Here is a 7,662-nt window from a genome sequence, read left to right as displayed (position 1 = left end):
AAAAATATGGCATCCGATATGAGTCTTTCGTCCTTGGCTTGGGTTAAGCTGTCCATAAACACGAGCATATTTGTTACGCAAGGACGGTTTCGGAGAAATCCGTGTTGAGCAGGAGATATCAGTTTGCTGGAAGTGATGCGATCTAGGATAGCTCGCTTCAGAATGCATCCCATCACCTTGCACGGCATGGTAGTGAGGCTTATGGACCTGTAGCTGCCAGTTGACAGTCGGTTTTTGTAGATTGGCCTGACAATAGCTTCCTTCCAAGCAGGGGGAAGGCGGCCTTCGTCAAGCGACTGGCTAAACACTAGGTGTAGATGATTTGCCAGTGACGACAAGATATAGAAATTGGTCATATTGAAACTGCATAGCACACAAGGTACAAATTGGTAAAGAATGGGTGAACCAGAAGGATAGACTAGAGGGAGACAGCGGAAGCTCGCCTGCATTGAAACGGAAACGGCGGTCACAAGTGATGCAATGCTCAAGGTCACCCCTTTGGATATAACGAAGTTTCTCATGATCCGCACGACTCCCTCAGCTAGAGAACGTTTACAAGTGCCAAAATGTTGTATTTTGTTGCGTTTATGATCAATCCAAAAACTTTTTTGTTCGACGTTAATGTTTTTGCAACTCACAAAATTTCATTGTTCACTGTTGCAACCGTGCCTCTGGCTGAAAAGTCTTGTGGGATTATTTCCCAGCGTCGCTGAGACTCCGGGATGCCTAAATAATGCTTAAAATCTATGCGGGTACTCTGAACCCCCATTTCTGATTGCTTTAGTCCATTAGGGACCCGTTATGGCACTTGAATTTCATTAAATTGTGCGAATACCGAGCACCGATATCCGAACGGACATCGCAAAATCTTTGTAGGGGAAATAAACACTTTGATATCAAAATGTTGCATTTGTGCATATGTGCTCACTCCGAAAGTCATCCACAAGTGGCTTAATTGTTTTTGCGTTTGTTTTAAATAATCTCCTTCCAAAATTTTAAGTGCATAGTTGACTTTGAACTCTCTGTGCAATGGCTTGAGAAGTGGCTTCATAAGGATTTGTTGGTAAATTTGGGGCTGTATCCCCTTCATCCTTCACGACATTTGAGGAGGCCCGAAATCGATACATGAACGATGACTATGTGCTATTTTTTCGTTCATCCAGTGATCGAATCACCAACGCTGTTCAGCGTTACGAACGGATGCACTAAAATCCAGCAGGCGACCTGCAAAGCCAACAAAAAGTCAGGGAATCCGAAGAAGCTAGTAAGCTGAACGTATTTGCCAGTAAATAAAACAGTACGCGAAGCACCGGCTATCCAGTGCGGTTTCGTCTACGGAGGGAAAGTAACGAACTGTCAATCAAGTGTTATTTTGTTAAACACAATCATAAGTTGTCAAGGGTTTTGTACGATCGGCTTCCTGTTAATCGACGGCCAACCGAAGACGTCTTGTGATTTGCGGCAGCTTGTGGCCGATAACTTCGGCAAGATCTTTACCACAGAGGATATTTACAACTATTACCGGAAATGTCGACTGGTTCTATTGAGTAGGTGCCGCATAATTGGGTTTTATTTTAGCAGATGACATGCCTTTTGTCCTGAAAGAACTTCAGGGGACCGGACCTAGATTATTGAGACAATCAGAGGGAGGTCACTATGGTCACAGTGGCAGCTAGTAGCGTTGTCCTGATTTTCAGATGTAATTAATGCAGAAGGAAGGTATGAAGAATCCGCCCTGGCTAAATTTTACAAAACACCTAATATTCGGCCTATAGATACAAGATATACACCCTGATAACAGACGGCATGGGAATCGGGCATCCGGTTATGCATGCGTCCTTGAGAAGAGAACAATTTCTCCTTATTCGTAAACTTTTCAGATTCCTCGTAGTGATGATGGGCGAAAATTATCCAGTTAAGACTTTTGTTATGGATGAGTTCGCGGCACAAATGCGGGCCGCAAAGTCGTGTTTAGGTTGACGTGATCCAGCTTCATATCTAGGTTCATAGTTTCATAGTTTCATAGTTTCATAGTTTCATATCTGAAAAGCCATCAGGAAGCACGTATAGTTTAACATCCATATATTTTTGTCAGACACATTCTGCAACAGCCGACACATATTCGATCGCATGGCTCGCCTGGAGAATGCTGTGCAGTAGATTTTTTGTTTATCGTAGTACAAGCACAAAAATTCCGACAAGAACAACAGCTTCTGCACCAGATAGATCCACGATTTGTTCCTTATCTCACGACCCGTTTGTTGTACATCATCCGAAGATGTGCCGCGCACGCACAATCCGGAATGGTTCACTTCGGTAACGTGACCAACAACCGTGTAGAGAATGTGAACAGCCGCCCTAAAACCGGGTGCACCAACCCAACAGGCTAGTACAACCAATACAAAATGTGTTCCGGCACGCCGACTGGCTCATGCGGGAATTTGAGATCCGTTCATCGTACCACTATGACAGACAGCGAACCCGGGGCAGTAACGCCTACCTTTGTGACGTGATCTGTCGACTGACTACGTGTGCACGTTCTCTTGTTTCGAGGCACTTGGCGCCACGAACGCCAAGCTGCCCTGCGATAGTTTTGGAACAAACTTGGTGAGGCCATGCTACGTAAACTAACTTACGGCCTGTGCTGAAGCCATCTAGATGCTCCCAGAGCGCCGGCACGATGGAAGAGACGGAGGTGATTTTACGCGGCCCATCACCTCCATCAGTCTTCCCTTTACTGAGACACAACGCAACTCATTCAAGTCTCGCATTTATTGATTGAGGCGTTAAACTAACATACAAAATAGCCACTGATAATGGCATTGTGTCAGCAAGCATCTACGATATCATAGCCGCATAGGGCTCACACTTTAGGGGGAGTATTCCTGACATTTTTCGGCCAGCCGCCATATGGGGATATTTCGTCCACACAATGTATATCTTCCTCTCGTTCCTAGATGTGAACGGTCCCTATGAAGAAGATCATGCGCTCCCTGAAAGACAGGTACTCATCAAAACGACTAATACATCTCATCATTTTATTTAGTCTATTTTTAACCTTTTATCCCGTAGAGATGGATGGGCAGGCTCCGGCCGGCTGGTTAGGCATCGTAGGCATTTAGCCGCATTTTAGTTGTGCGCTTCAGCTAGGTGCGTTCAGCAGTCCGTTATGATCGGCGTAGGTTCCATATGGTCAGGTAATTAGACATCGTGGACCCCCAGCCGCAGTGAGTCATGTGCATAAGGGTGGTTCGTTCCGCCGTCGACGTAGAATTCATGTAACTAATCGATCAACTTCATGGTCTTCTTAGCACAATTGGGAGCCCTTAGGGAATACTCTGCTGTTTACCGGGAAACTTGAGCGACTTTACTTTTCACCGTAACATGGACTACGCAATCTTAACTGGTAACAGCAATTGTGGAGCAAGAAATGCTTACAGGAAAGGCAAGTCCACAAATCAAATTTCTACATAGTCCAAGTAATTTCTAGAACGTTCAAGGAATTAGTTCAGCTGAACAACAATGCGAAAGTTCCGTCCATTGTAAGTAAGCAAAGTTTTCCAAAATTGGAGTAAGTTTCTTACGTATATCGGTATAACCAGACGAACTAGAAATCCAGGATTCAGCGAAACGTAACAACCTGCACGTATGTATTCGAATTGGCGAATATGTACAGCATATGGAATATTAAAACAAGAGAATGATGAATAGAGCGATGAATAGAGTATCAGTCATGTTCATCCATCCGCCACACCTTGAATGAGCGTGTGGAAGTTTATGGTCCAGTGGTGGTCTTGACCACAATCTTTCGGATCTTCTCAGAATGGAAACTTCAGACTCTTTACAGGTTGTGTGTTCTTCAGATAGGGTTTGTTCAGATCCCAAAAGATCATCTACAAAGGACTCATTAGTACTTGAATCAGCAATGGTGCCGCTAGCAGACTGACCTCTGATATTGAACTCAACCGGGTCAATGTGTCCCTGATGACAAGAGAGATCATCCAAATCGAGAATTGTGACCATCTGTTTGCCGGTTGATGAACGTACTATTCCTGTAGCAGGTCGTAAATAATTACCCTTGAAAAATGTAAAATCAGCCGTTTTGGCACAGTCAAGACTTGTACGCAACGAACGACGTTTAAGTAGAAGCGACGGACTCTTCCCAGNTGCACCATCGCGGCAGATGACTTCGCCAGAGACGTTGTTGGATGGTACAAGGACTTCAAAGCCTCGTGATCACTAGCAACGGTAAAGTTCGATCCAAAAAGATATTTATGAAGCAGTTTGACCGCCCAACATACAGCAAGTGATTATCGTTGAGTCTGAGAATATCTACGTTCAGCTCTTGAAAGTCGACGGGAAATGCAGATCACTGGTCTACCATGCTGTTCAAGGATTGCTCCTATTCCAGTGGGAGAAGCATGGTCGAATGATGTTTGGCGGAAAATGGCTTCAAAACAGCTGAAGTCTAAGGATAACCAAGCAACGTCTTCTCATGGTTGGAGGGCGAAAAAAATTGATTGGAAGATATGACATCAAACAGACAACTTGCATGTTTGGCGAAATTAGGAATGAAACGGGAGTAATAATGGAGTGCCCCTAGAACTGAACGCAGTTCTTGTAGATTGGCTGGTGATGGCGCATTTACTAAATGGGATAGACGTCTTGTATCAGGCTTAAAACCGCTGCCATCCCCAATGTAGCCAAGGCACGAAAATGATGGGACACCAAAAGTGCATTTATCAGGATGAAGAGCTACATGGAACTCAGAAAATAGCTTCAGTAAAAACAACAGACGCATATCATGGGTAGCTTCGTCAGCAGCGTGCACAATGACGTCATCTTGGTACGTTTCAACACCCTCCAAATCTTTTGCAATAGTATTCATAACTTGCTGAAATACAGCTGGTGAAACGTTCAGACCGAAGGGAAGGAAATTTTATCCGAATAACCCAAAGGGTGTGTTGATCACGGTAAGGTGACCAGAGGCTTCACCCAGTGGTATTTGAAGATAAGCGTCTTTTAAATCGATTTTTGAAAACACATATGAACGTGATAAACGATACAGTACATCTTCTGGCTTTTTCGTGGTGCATGTACGTTGTAGTAGCGTAAGCCGGTAGTCACCACAAATTCTCGGAGTAACACCATCAGCCTTCAATGGGGTAACGATCGGAGTTGCCCAATTCGATGACGCGACAGGAGTCAGTATTCCTTTCGCACACATTGAATTTAATGCTTGACGAACAGGCTCGCGTAAACCAAATGGAATAATCCGTCTCTTAAGAAATATAGGCTCTCCTGTAACTTCGAGCCGCATCTTGGGAATTTGCATACCACCTGTGGCCTTAGAACATTTAAGAATCAGTTGCTTGAGTTCATTCTCATTCGCAGAAGTCAGTAAGGTGATACTGGTTTGCAGTAAGCGTAGAACTTTGAGTCCGACGATCGATGGTCCCGACGTTGATACCAAAAAGTTACAATCGATAGAGGTACCTTGCAGTAACCTCACAGGGATCGTGCAACTACCAACTAAAGGTAGAGAATATTTAGTGATACCGCGAATGTTAACATCTGTAGGCACTATCACGGCACTGGGGTAGAATGCACTTAGATGTGATTGTGGAATGATGAACTCAACACTACCAGTATCAACAATAAAGTCATGCTGTTGACCAGAAGCGGTATCAACGTTTTAAAAACATCTGACGAATTCTGGGACAAAACAGATAATGCCTTCACGTCAGTATTTGGGTCATAATTTAAGTAACAGACATTCTTGGGCTTACAGACAAGTTGAACGTGTCCATTTTTACCGCAGATGAAACACTTCGCTCGTCTGTGGGCACATGAATATCTGGAATGGTTTCGGCCACAATATTCACAGTTTCCAAATTTTTGAGCCATCGGATTGGGGTCACGATTTATGACGTGACGTGTTGATGGATTTGGGGCACGAGAATCTGTTCGAGGTTTGAATTTGTTGTTCGTCTGCATCCTTGAATTGTTTCTTTTTTCAGAACTATTTAAAAAGACTGCTTCCTCAGTCTTCGTCCCATGCTTCACGTCTTCACACCGCTCACATATTTTCCGAATAGTTTGAAATTTCTGATCCGGAGAGAGTAGCAGCTTCTGCTGTAATTCGGCAGCTGAATGCCAGCAATGAGTCTATTGCGCAGCTGGCGCTCTAATTGGGCACCGTAGTCACATTTGGCTGCCTGTGTCTGCAGCTGCAATACGAAATCACGAACCGACTGAGAATGGGAGCGGGTCAACATATTGAACCTAGCTCTTTCGGCTGCTACGAAATTAATCGGTTTGAAGTGTTGGAAGACTTTTTTCTTCAATGCAGTGTAGGAAGTATCGATTGTAGATTCAGGATATACCAGATTTTTGATCAAAGTATACGCCTGCTTGCCAACGAAATGTAGGAAATATGCGGTGAGTTTCTTCTCATCCATATCGGATTTCGTGAGGCGCCATATGTCGAACCATTCCAAATAATCCTCTACGTCACGCGCAGTTGAATTAACATCTAATGGTTCCATTTCGGGAGGCATGCTGAATTGTTCCAATCGCGACGCCAAACTGTGGGAATTAAGTTTCGTACGTATATCGGTATAACCAGACGAACTAGAAATCCAGAATTCAGCGAAGCGTAACAACCAGCACTTATGTATTCGAATTAGCGAATATGTACAGCATATGGAATATTAACACAAGAGAATGATGAATAGAGCAATGAATAGGGTATCAGTCATGTTCACCACAGGAGGTTTCTTATTTTACTAGGCAACGTATTCGCAGCCGGTGGCCTTAATTGACCTTGAAGATTCGCTCAATTAAACAGGCCACCACAGTAGATAATTTGCAGTAATACATGACATACCTTGAAATTCTACACTATGAAGTGGCAACCACGAACAGGCCACAGAAATCGAGAAATCAATTCGAATGTGCTAATACTGAGCGACATCAACTGCTGGGATAACCGAAAAATTTGTGTTGGATGCCTTCATTGCCCAAACAGTGAGAATTTTCTTCACCTTCCTATTATATAATGTACCGGAGGTAGTCCCTGGGACGTTTTATCTGAGCAGTTTTTCGTGGCTCCGTGCTGTTTGCCTCTTTAGTTTCGTCGCTTGAATACACTTTATTTCCGTTTGATGCAATTTCGAACTCAAGGTCAGGTCCCATTCTCATAGGACNCTAATCGATCAACTTCATGGTCTTCTTAGCACAATTGGGAGCCCTTAGGGAATACTCTGCTGTTTACCGGGAAACTTGAGCGACTTTTCACCAAAAAGTAACATGGACTACGCAATCTTAACTGGTAACAGCAATTGTGGAGCAAGAAATGCTTACAGGAAAGGCAAGTCCACAAATTTTGCATCTACATAGTCCAAGTAATTTCTAGAACGTTCAAGGAATTAGTTCAGCTGAACAACAATGCGAAAGTTCCGTCCATTGTAAGTAAGCAAAGTTTTCCAAAATTGGAGTAAGTTTCTTACGTATATCGGTATAACCAGACGAACTAGAAATCCAGGATTCAGCGAAACGTAACAACCTGCACGTATGTATTCGAATTGGCGAATATGTACAGCATATGGAATATTAAAACAAGAGAATGATGAATAGAGCGATGAATAGAGTATCAGTCAT

The sequence above is a fragment of the Opisthorchis viverrini genome (assembly GCF_000715545.1).
Source record: "Opisthorchis viverrini unplaced genomic scaffold opera_v5_92, whole genome shotgun sequence".
NCBI lineage: Eukaryota > Metazoa > Platyhelminthes > Trematoda > Opisthorchiida > Opisthorchiidae > Opisthorchis > Opisthorchis viverrini.
This window is presented reverse-complemented; position numbering follows the sequence as displayed.